The 12400-nt window shown below is 37.0% G+C and overlaps 1 pseudogene; it reads left to right on the top strand.

The window, feature by feature from the left end:
• Positions 1-562: 562 nt before the first annotated feature.
• Positions 563-2659, top strand: LOC102730364 (unconventional prefoldin RPB5 interactor pseudogene; annotated as a pseudogene).
• The last annotated feature ends 9741 nt before the right edge of the window (positions 2660-12400 follow it).

The raw sequence follows: 12400 nt of genomic DNA, 5'->3' as shown, positions 1-12400 counted from the left end.
GAATATCGCCTCGGATTCACTTCTCCGCACGTCCTACCTTCCAGAAAGTGGTCGCTTTTCTGATGAGAGAGTTGTTGCTCTTCTTTTCTTCCATCTCCTGTTGAGTTCGTAGGTGTTCAGAATGGTTTGATCCCTGTCCAGCTGAATTCCTGAGAGGAGACGAAATCCAGGTCTCCTACTCCTCCGCCATCTTGCTCCCCTCTCTCGGTTTATGTATTTTTTCAAGATTACCTCTGTGATAAATTCCTCAGTGAAACTGCTGTGGAATATAACAGTTTTTGTTGCTTCCAAAACAAGGCCCTAGTTTATATTCCTACTAACATCATGTGAGAATGTCTAATACACACTTGCTAACACTGAATATTATTGCATTTTTTAAAATTTCACTAATCTGATTGGACGGACATTGACCATCTCTTATTTCTCTTGGCCGTTTGTGTGTTTCTTTTTCTACCTATTCATCTCCCTGTATATTATTGTATTGGATTTTTTTTCCTTTTGTGTGTCAGAGATTGGCAAAAATTAAAATGATTGGCTGCTGCCTCCATAAACATTTGTTTAGGACTCGTTCGCCCCTCTGAGGTCCCGGCGCCCCCGCCATGGAGGGCCCGCCCCAGCCTGGGGCCCCACGCCTTGGCCTCGGACTCAGCCTTGGCCGCTGCGCGCCCCGGAGGTGGCGCGGCTCCCCGAGGAGCAGGAAAAGTTGGTCACTAACTGCCAAGAGAAAAATCCAGCATTGGAAGAAGGTAGATACTGACTATAATGCCCTGCAAGAAAGACTCAGTACCTTGCCTGATAAGTTGTATTTTAATATCATGGTACCATTTGGCCCCTTTGCCTTCATGCCAGGAAAGCTTGTCCATACCAATGAAGTCACTGTTTTACTCGGGGACAGTTGGTTTGCAAAGTGCTCAGCAAAGCAGGCTGTGGGCTTAGTTGAGCATCGGAAAGAACGTGTAAGAAAAACAATAGATGATTTAAAAAAAGTGATGAAAATTTTTGAATCCGGAGTTGAATTCACAGAAGATTTGCAGAAAATGAGTGATGCTGCAGGCGATATTGTTGACATAAGGGAAGAAATTAAAAGTGACTTTGAATTTAAAGCAAAACACCGAATTGCTCATAAACCTCACTCCAAACCAAAACTTCAGATATTTTTGGAGCAGATTTTGCAAATGATGTAAAATCCAAGGATTTGCTTGCTGATAAGGAACTGTGGGCTCCACTTGAAGAACTAGAGAAAGAAGAATTGCTGGGTGAACTTGATAGTAAGCCTGATACTATGATTGTAAATGGAGAGGATACAACGGCTTCTGAAGAAAAGGAAGATCAGAATATAAATGTGCATGTGATGCATCAAGTAACAGACTCTGTTACTTCCAGCAGCTGTTGTAAGGATGTTACACATTCAGAACTGTTCGGTGGTCAAACGAACGGCAGTCATTCAATGAACGGTTCAAATTCTTACCACAGCAATGAGGATGATGATGATGATGGTGGTGGTGGTGATGATGAAAATGAAAATGACCATGATGCTTTAGGGGTTGGAGATCATTCTATACCAACAATATATTTTTCTCATACGAACTTAAGAGGGTCCGGATAAATACTTGAAAAAATACCACTTTAAAAATCAGTGAAAAGAAAGAAAAAGCCAAACGTAAACCAAAGAATAGCTCTGGTGGTGGTCATTCTGCCCAAGAGCTGCCTACTACCAGGACTCCTCCTAACATTTATAGAGTCTTTGTTGATGTTGTGAACGGAGAGTGTGTCCCTCATAAGTTGATCCTGAAGTCTCCCAGCAGAGAGAACAGTATTTGCAGTGATACCAGTGATGACCGAAGGTGAGTCCTGAGGAGTGTCAGCTGCGAGGAGGCCACTTGCAGTGACACTAGTGAGAGTATTTTGGAAGAGGAACAAGAAGAAAACCATCACAAGAAACTTTTGTCCTTATCAGGAACGCCTGAGGCTTTTTCTGGAACCGTAGTAGAAAAAGAATTTCTATCGCCCTCCTTAACACCACACCCAACCCTGGTTCATCCTGTGCTACCGACCATTCCAGAACAAAAAGAAGTTCTGTCAGAGGTATCAGAAGAAACTACAAAGAGGGTTTCAAAGTTCAAAGCTGCCAGATTGCAGCAGAAAAGCTAGGGCCTGCCTAGGCAATGGGCGTTTACATCCTGGAACCTAGTTTTGCATTTCTTTAGAATCTGTATCGCAAAATATGTTACGCATAGTTTGAAACAAGGCATCCAGAATTCATTTGGCAGCAAGATCTCTTACTGTTATCAGTGGTATTAAAAATCAAAGTAAATGTTTGAATACTTTAATATTCAGCTTGTTTTGTTAATTCTCTGAATACTGTCAATACTGTTGTCTTAAGTTTTCTTATGATGCACTGGCAGTATTTGGAATTATTTTTCAAAGAATACTGTTCATCTGCATTGTTTTTGTGTTTTGAACTAAATACAGGCAGTTTTGTACCAGCTGTGAAGTTGTGCATGCTATATGGACCATTTTAAGGAAACTTAAAAAATGTCAAATAGATTCAACAATTATATTACTTGCTTTAGCATTTTAAAGGCACTTTAAAAAAATCTACTTCTTGTAGGTTTTGCAGCTAGGTGGCTATTTAAAAAAACTCTCTCCTTTGACGGTCATTTTAATCATCTCTGAGGCAGAAAGCTACATGTACCCTCTGGGAAAGTTTCTTTGATTAGAAGAATGGTATTTTGTAAAACATTTTTTTTTCAAGCAAAAATTTTATGAAACTTGGTCTCTAAAAAAATAAAAATAAAAAAATAAAATGATTGGCTGTATTGAAAATAGAGAAAAAGAAACTCAAATACAATTCTGTACAGTATTTTGAAGGACAATTAGTCCCAATATCTTGAAATTTAAATGGTTATACATCTTTGATCTAGCAATTCTCTTTCTAGTAATTTTCCTACACAAATAACACAGAAAAAATATTTTTGCAAAAGATTATTTTATAATGTTTATAATTATAATAGGAAAATTATGAGCAACTTAAATTCCCATTCAGAGGCCTCAGTAAATACTTCATGGTATATTATGTATATTATACAATGAGATTTACCTTGCTGTTTAGAAGAATGGATTGGTTATATTATCAAGAGATGACATTTATTTCATGCTACATATGATTAGAAAAACACAGATTATTCAAATAAAGCATCTAGTATTTTGGGGGGAAAAAATTTTATCCATTTTATCCAAATGTTTGGATATTTTACATCTAAGTGTTAACAGTGATTGTCTCTGGGACGTAGGACCCCTGGTAATTTTTTCCCTGTTCCTTTTAGACATTTTTGTACTTTTTAAAAATGATAAGTACATGTACTTTTATAATAAAAATAACAGTGAAGTTTTTCCACTTTGAAAAATTAATTCCAATTGAAAAATGTTGTATCATTGTATCTGATACAACAATGATTTCTTATTCTTGGTGCTTGTGGAAAGATACAGGGGAAATCACATACTGTCAGAAGTGTTTGTTTTCTTTTTTTTTATTTATTATTATTATTATTATTTTTTAAGATTTTATTTCTTTATCTGAGAGAGAGAATGAGACAGAGAGCACGAGAGGGAAGAGGGTCAGAGGGAGAAGCAGACCCCCCGCTGAGCAGGGAGCCCAATGCGGGACTCGATCCCGGGACTCCAGGATCATGACCCGAGCCGAAGGCAGTCGCTTAACCAACTGAGCCACCCAGGCGCCCAGAAGTGTTTGTTTTCTGCCTATGGTTGAGGATGAGCTTGGAGAGGACTACTACCCAACTTACGGGCTTGTCATCTAAAGCTCAGTATACAAGAAGGATCCCATCAGCTTTAAGGAGATTAATTTGACTGGGTTTTCTAGTTTTTATCATGTTATATAGGAGCACCAGAATGCTATGACCATTTCCCAAAGAATAAGAGAAAGAAAGATCAAGGAAAGTGAGAAATAATGAAACTATCTGGGTTGTCTGCAGCTTTCATGAAAGATTTGTTTGTTGAAGAAGTTGAACCCATTAGCTTCAACAGGGATGAACTGTTAGCTCTAACAGAGCATGGACAATTAAGAGTTTATTGGGAATTAATTGAAAATAATGTAGTGTTGTGAAATGGGAGGAGACGATTTAAAGGAAATTATACCAAGTGCTTTGAATCAGCCAAGGATAAACAAATACAAACTACCATTTGATAAAGTTTATTGTTAACTGATAAATATAGGGGCGCCTGGGTGGTGCAGTGGGTTAAGCCTCTGACTCTTGGTTTCAGCTCAGGTTCTGATCTCAGGGTGGGGAGATGGAGCCCCGTGTTGGGTCCACACTCAGTGCAGAGTCTGTTTAAGTTTCTCCCTCCCTCTGCCCCCCACCAAATTAATAAATCTTAAAAAAAATTTGATAAAGATGGCTCAAAGTGTAAGAATATAATCTTGGAAGGAATTAGTGAATTTACAAAGAACAAAGATAAAAATACTGGAAAGAGGAACAGTGAATGAGGTGAGTGGGTTAAATGATAATGTGGTTTCAGAGGGGCTACCTAGTCATTTTTGAAGAAATTGTAATCCTCGAAACATTACCATCTCACCATTAAGATTTTCATGAACTCACTATTAAGGTTTATATGTATGTGTTTTCTTGCGTTTGGCTTCATTTTGTTTTGTTTTTGTTTTTTTGGTGCTGCTGATCTCATTTTATAATATTGTTTGCCTAGGGAGTTTAAAGAAAGGGTCAGTGCCTACTGAATATAGGAGGTGACTTTTGTTTCACCAGCAAAATATTTTAAGATATTTCAAACGTGAATACATTGAGGTCATCAAGTTGACATCAAACTGCTTTGTTCTGTAACCAGGTTTCACTCAAGATCCTAGAGAGAAAAGAAGTGAAAGCATATCAGAAGATGGTAAGCATCCTTGTAATCCTAGCCAATGTTTCTTGTCACTTCCTGTGTGCCAGGAACTGTGCTAAGCCCTTTAACAGGTGTTATTCCTTAACATGATCAGAACGCCTCAAGAAATAGGGATGATGATTTCGTCCAATTTAGATACTACAGAAACTAAAACTTAGAAAATTTAAGCAATTGGCCCACATTTACAAACTAGTAGGTGGAAGAGCCAGGATTTATATAGGAATTTTCCAGCTCCACAGCTAGTGTTGTGTTTGCTTGGGAATTCCGGTATTTAATTTACCAGGACTCTTGGCTATTAGACTCTTGACATTTATTATAGTTAGACATATTTTCAGCATCTGTGTCTTAAAGGAATAATGTTGATACTTAATTTCAGTAGTCTCAGGGAATTTTAAGTTGAAAAGGAAACTAGTATTTTTTATCCCACTAGATTATATTTTAAAAATTCAGTGCTGGTGAGGATTCAGGGATACCGACATTATACATTGTTGGTGGAAATGTAAATTGGAACTTTTTTGTAAAGTAATCTGGCAGTAATTATTGTTATTATTTTTAAAGACAAAAAAACCTTTCGACTTCGCAGTTCCATTTTTGGGACTTGAGCCCATGGAAATTAAAGCACCAGAGCGAAAGAATACATATTCCAGAAAGTAAGAATGTTTATTGCTGCTTTGTTTATAGTAGCAGAAGATATGGGACCCTGGTAAGTCTCCATCAGTAGGAGAATGATGAAATGACTTGTAAAATTTAGTTATATGCACATATATGCAGTCACACATATACATATATACACATATACCCACATATATATTATTTATTTCTATATGGAAAAATCATACAGTTATGCAACAATTTTAATTTTTGTTTATTGACCCCGGGGGAACTTTCTCATGGTATAATAAGCAAGTAAAGCACTTTGTTTATATGAGTTGAAATGGCAAAGTTAAATTACATTTATAAAATTTATTATAGTTTTTATGAAGGGCAAACATTTAAATATAAATTCCTTGAAAATTGTTAAGAAAGCCTGGTGAAGCACTTTGCACAGCCTATTTTTGTGACCCTGGGGACAATTGGTTCCAACTTATCCTCCATTATATCACTAAAAGGGTCAACCTATGTTGAGGCAATTGAAGAACTCATGACCATTCATCCTTATTTTTGTACCACTAGGAAAAAAAGGTTGGAAAGTGATGGATTCTTTTACTCTGGAATTCTTTTTTTTTTTTCTTTAAGTTTTTATTTAAATACCAGTTAGTTAACGTACAGTGTAATATTAGTTTCAGGTGTAGAATCTAGTGATTCATCACTTCCATACAACACCCAGTGCTCATCACAAGTGCCCTCCTTAATGCCCATCACCCATTTAACTGGTCTTGTCCCCCCTCCCCACCCCCCCACCCCCTGGCCACCTCCCCTCCAGTAACCCTCTGTTTGTTCTACTCTGGAATTCTTAATAAAATTTCAAGGAAGCAGGAATAACAAATTTTACTGTATTAATGTATTCTTTGATTTTGTTGGGTAATATTAGAGAGCCATTCTCTCTTTGGTAAAAGTGTTAGGGAATCTACATTTTTTATACCTTTTTTTCCTTTTTTTGGTCTGTTTGTACTGAAGAACTTGATACCTTCTAGCACGCTCTGTTTTTAATTTTTCAACAATAATAGGAACTCAAAAATTTTGTGCTCATTTGAACGGACAGCCTCTGAGACTCTGCTCTCCGTTTGAGATCTGAGTCAGTAAATTTTTGTATTCTATGCTTCCTTCTGACATATGAATTAGATTTTAAAGCTTTTTGTGGGTATGAAATGAAATAAGTCCCCCCCATTCTTATGAAGAAAGGTTAATTAGCCTTTATAGTGGTCTGTTGTTAAGTGATATTACTGTTTCTTTTTTTTTTTTTCTGTCTTTCAGGAAATTTTGGCAGATTAATTGGACACAGAAATTGGTCAGTTAGAGAACATTCTAGGACACTAGTTCTCAAAATGGTCCCCAGTCCAGTGTTACCAGCATTACCTGGGAACTTGTTAGAAATGCAAATTCTTGGACCTTACCCACTGAAGCACATACTGCCCAATGAGGGCCAAGAATGTCTATTTTAATAAGCTAGGTAATTCTAATGCTCGTGCAAGTTCAATCACGGCTGTAGCAATAACTAAGGAAGGCAATTTCACATGGCTTGTGAAATAGAGAATAACTTTTAAGAGGGTTTTGCTTGCTTTGCCTAAACCAAACATTAGTGAGCTTGAATACGTTGTGTAGTGGAAATTGTTGCTTTTGACTTGTCTGGGGTTGCATGCCCTTCTGGAAACTCTAAAGAGTTTCAAATGTATAAAATCCCCTCTCCTTTCTCTCAAAAACAAACAAACAAACAAAAGCCCAAAAACCAAAAAAACAAAACCAGGAAAATCTCACAGATATATAAAAAATGAGTCACAAGAAGATGCAAGAAATGTTAGGTTCTGTATACCCACTAAAAGGTATTACTTAACCTCAATAATTATGCCCCTAAATTGACCCACAATCCAGCTGGATGAGGACTATAAATAAACAGCACATAAAAGCATATAATAAAATAGGGGGAAAATCATGCCTGGCCCAGAATTTAATAATGACCTCCTGTTGTATGATGTAAGTATCTTTTGAACAAATTCTTATATATTTTGCTATCCCTGGAGAAAATGAGTGAATTGGGTTAAACAAGTCTTAAATGTAATGGAGTTGTTTTCATTTGCTTACTTACATAAACACACGTGATTTGCTGAACTGTAGTTGGGAGGAACAAAAATTTTTAAGGTTTAGTTCTGAGTTGAAGTAATGAACTTAGTTCTTTGTGAGAGGATAAGAAGCAAAGGAAGGCAGGTGCATAAGAAGAACCACAAAATACTAAGGACTTTGGGGCACCTGGGTGGCTCAGACAGTTAAGCATCTGCCTTCAGCTCAGGTCATGATCCCGGAGTCCTGGGATCGAGTCCCGCATTGGGCTCCTTGCTCAGCAGGAAGCCTGCTTCTCCCTCTTCCTGCCACTTCCCCCTGCTTGTGCTCTCTCTCTCACACAAATAAATAAATAAAACCTTTAAAAAAAAGTACTAAGGACTTTGTTACTTTACAACGAAAGTTGAAAGGTTTTTCTATTTCATTAAAATAAAGTTTAGTAATGTTTCTAATAATCGGAAATCCTTGTATAAATGCATATAGTTTGATAATTTTGGTTTAAATGAATTATAAGTTTTCTTCCTAACTTTATTACAATGTTGGAATTAATGTAAGCATATTTTTTTTTCTAATTTATAAAATACCCTAATTAATCAGAACTCTCAAAATGTCCCATGCTGGCTTTATGGTTCAATTAAATTGAATTATAATAACTACTGTCTTTTTTTTTTTTTTTTTTTTTTTTTACTACTGTCTTTTAAGAGGTTTTTTCCCTGTAACTTCAGATAGGACTACAAATCATTATACTGCCTAGGTAAAATCACATTTACCTTGTTTGGGAAAAACTTTTCAAATTTCATATGTGACAAAACTTTAATATAAATTTTTGTTTCTATGTCATGTATCAGCTTAAATGGAATTTTAATATACTAGTCGACTTTGAGAACTTGGACTAATATTATACTGAGGTAATTAGTAAATAATCTCTGCCTACTCAAGAAAAACCATTTCCCTTATTTCTATACATTACAGAATGACTGTCAGATACGAGAATGAACAATATGTACAAACACCTTTAGCACCGATTAGTGCGCATGTTCATTTTTACTTCTTTAAGAATTTAAGTCAGTGTGAATGGAAGGAAAAATGCATGCAAGATATTAATGTGTTTTTGTTTATCAGGGCAAAATGGGAGTAATTTTTTCTAAAAACAAAATTGCTATGGTTGTGCCAGAATATGCGATTAGACTTTAGAATACCAAGTTGAGGGAGTATAATAATTATAGAATATCTGAGGGAAATAAACTTTATTCACTGTAGTTTATAATAATTGCAAAAAAATGAGTTTAAATGAGCAATCAAATATTTACAATTTTCCTACTAAGTTGCTTCAATATTAATGAGTTTATGGATAAAAGGATTTTTCTGTCTTTTGCTGCAATTTCTTATACAGATGATCTAGAAAATGAGTCAAAGTAAAATATAAAATCAATAATATTGACTGAGAAAATTGTTAAGCAAATGGAGGTGGACAAATGTGTCCTATGGGGGGCAGGGAATCATGACCACAAGAAGGACTGTAAAAACTAAAAGTGACACCTGCCACCACCACTATTTTAAGTGTGTGCATTATACCTCACCAGGGAAGAAAGAAAAAAACCCTCACATTCCACTGTGATATAAATTAAAAAAAAAAAAAAAAAGATCTCTCTGTCTAGTTCTGTCCTCCAAAAAAAACCTGGAGTATTCCTTGCAAGTTGCTAACTCCTAAATGGAAATGACTTTGTCCTTGACTTTTGCAATGCTCTTGTCTGAAAGTAGTTGTGAACTTTGTGAATATGGTAACCACCATAGAACTGCTGCTTTCCACCATGAACGGACTGGTGTGAGTTTGAGGCTTCATAATATTGTTTGTTTGTTTAAAAGTATTTGTCCTATTTTTTAATTTGTTGGGCCCGTTCTTCTGAAGTCTGACTTCCTCACATTTCTTTGCAAGTAAATGTTGCCTTCTATTTTTTTCTATATGCTTTTGTTTCTGAGGCTTCCTTTCATGCTCCATACACACAAATCAGCAGGTGATGGAACCTGCAGCTAAATTTGGGGTTTTATGCTTCACTGTTCCCTTTCAGTGGAAGAATATTTTTGTTCTAGCCTTCTTTACAAAAGACCTGAAATTCACCCTGAACCAATAAATGTCCTTTATATTTACCTTTGGCAAGAAGGATTTAAATATTTCTAGCTCAGGGTTGCAGGGCTCAATATTATTTCACCTTAGTGCTAATCTTGATTTAACCTATGATCTTTTTTTTTTTTTTAAGATTTTATTTATTTTATTTGAGAGAGAGAGAATGAGAGACAGAGAGCATGAGAGGGAGGAGGGTCAGAGGGAGAAGCAGACTCCCTGCCGAGCAGGAAGCCCGATGCAGGACTCGATCCCGGGACTCTAGGATCATGACCTGAGCCGAAGGCAGTCGCTTAACCAACTGAGCCACCCAGGCACCCTTAACCTATGATCTTGTGTTGTCTTATGCCCCTATAAATGATTCAGTGACTTAGTAATAGCCTTACGTTCTTAACAATTTAGGCCATGTATTAGTCTTGCTATCTCTTAGCCATTTTTCCTTAACAGTTTTGCACTGCACCCTTTCCTGTCCTTCCTCCGTTTACTGACACAATTCCCCAACTTGATTCATCCATTCATTCAAATACCTAGTTTTAGGATGAGCACTGAAAGCTTGTCTGGGCTCGCACTGGTTTTGGCTTGTTACCATCTTCAGATCCTGAAAACATCCTTTAGACTGTACATCACCTCCAGCCAGGCCTTATTTCCCCAGAGCTTACCTTCAAAGAGCAGATTTCCTTTCAAGTTCCATCTTCTCTTATCTATTTCATTTCATGATAGTTAGAAAAGCCATGCACTAATATATGACAAATGGTAATTTAGCAGAGAAAAATGTTATCTCAGGATGTGTTCAGGGGAAGCTTTTTGATGAAGAGTCAACTAAGAGCAGTTCTGATGATGGATAGTCTCTAGAGCATACGGATGATGGAATGATGAAGTAGAAAATGAAGTAGGTGCAAACAGTGTGAGCAAAAGCATAAAGACAGCAAATGAGATGGCTTTGACAAGGCCCAGCAAATAACCGAGATTATTTGGATCATCAACGTTGGGGGCAGCTGAGCTTAGGGGAATCAACAGCCAATGTATCAGAGCACGAACACTGTTGGGAAAGGTGACACAAGTTGGGGGAGAGAAGATGATCATTCAACAGGGGAAGTGGCTTTTTGGTGATAAACATGCATGACGTTCACTCAACGTTAAGGCCATCCTTCAGTTAAAACCTTATTGATATTAAAAAAAAACCCTTATTGAAATTATATTGACCTTTGATGACCTTCAGAGAACACGAGCTAGATGGATTAATGGTAAGAGAATGTGAGAAGGCGGTAGAGCAAATCTGCGCATGAATCCCTACCATGTCATTCATGTGTGGCTTCAGCTAGATCTAGTGATTTGTTTGTTTTGACTGTGGTCAAGACTCTAGGTACAACACTATTGAAACAATAAATCCAGTTATAATAAATGACATAGGGCGTTCAAGTAGAGGCAAGAAGCAAAATCTTTTAAAAGTATAAAGATAAACTATATTAGGTCTTGCCCTTCCAACAAGCTTCTCCAGTATTTCTAGGTCTTGCCCTTCCAACAAGCATCTCCAATATTTTCAGGCCACAGCCCTGGCCGACTTCCCTCCAGCTAATTCTCTCTTTCCCACATTGATTTATCCCATTCATTGAGAAATGGCATTTTTGGATTCCTAATAGATTTATATATAGAAAGAAGCTGAGTTTTTATTGAATAAAAGATTAAAATCAGGGAATGATAAATGATAGAGAAATGAGAGTTTCCCTACCTGGAGATGAGTTAAATACAGTATTAGAGAGGGTTGAAGAAATACCAACTATATAACAAAAGAATATAAAAATAGTTAGTGACTAGGAATTGTAAGTCTACCAACTAATTCAGTGTTTTGGCTGTTTGTTTGTTTGTTTGTTTTTTCTCACCTGAATGAAATGGTTTCTTAGAAAAAGGTTTTCAATTTACATCGCAGGGGGAAAGATTAGAGAAAGCTGATGGCAGTCATTTCTAGTTTCAATTTCTATTTTCTTTAAATTGACCCTTCTTTTTGTAAACTTTTTAATGTCTTCCTGAAAACATTTTTAATCCTACTGCTTTAACTATTGTATCAAAGAAATAGCCACTTCCACTGGGGAAGGCTTAAGGACTCATAAGTGAGAATCAATATTTCATTTGGATAATGTCTCAAAAAGAATCCCAACTGTCAAAATAAAGGAGAGATTAAAGTCATGATAATGACTTAGAAGACAGAGTGAGGCAGAAGTGTGAACTAAGGGAAATGACCCAACACATTCAGCAACATAAAACGGTGGCCTCAATTCATTCTGACAGCTGCCGGCTGCCAAGTCAAGTCGGTTCGCAAACAGAAGGGAGGAGGGGGACCAGGAGGACCCACGGCCAAATGCCCCCCATGCCCGATATCCCTCTCCATACTCTCTGATCGGTCACACTGCACTATGCAAATTTTTATAATTCCAGTGGATCGACTTGCAAGAAACCGTACGGTTTCAATGGAAAGAGCACCGAACTCTCAGCCAGAGACTTGAGTCCGAGCTCATTCGGGGTTTGTCACCAGCTTGCTAGCTTTTTTGAACAAGTGGCTTGATTTCTCTCTTTCTTAACCACTCTCTTTGTTAAAGTTCCCCGCTTTCCTGAAGGGGCTGTATTGAGGATCAATGCACGGCGAGATAAAGG

This window comes from Leptonychotes weddellii, unplaced genomic scaffold (assembly GCF_054177405.1).
Source record: "Leptonychotes weddellii isolate Sample4059 unplaced genomic scaffold, ASM5417740v2 HiC_scaffold_2605, whole genome shotgun sequence".
Classification (NCBI taxonomy): Eukaryota; Metazoa; Chordata; class Mammalia; order Carnivora; family Phocidae; genus Leptonychotes; species Leptonychotes weddellii.
This window is presented reverse-complemented; position numbering and strand designations above follow the sequence as displayed.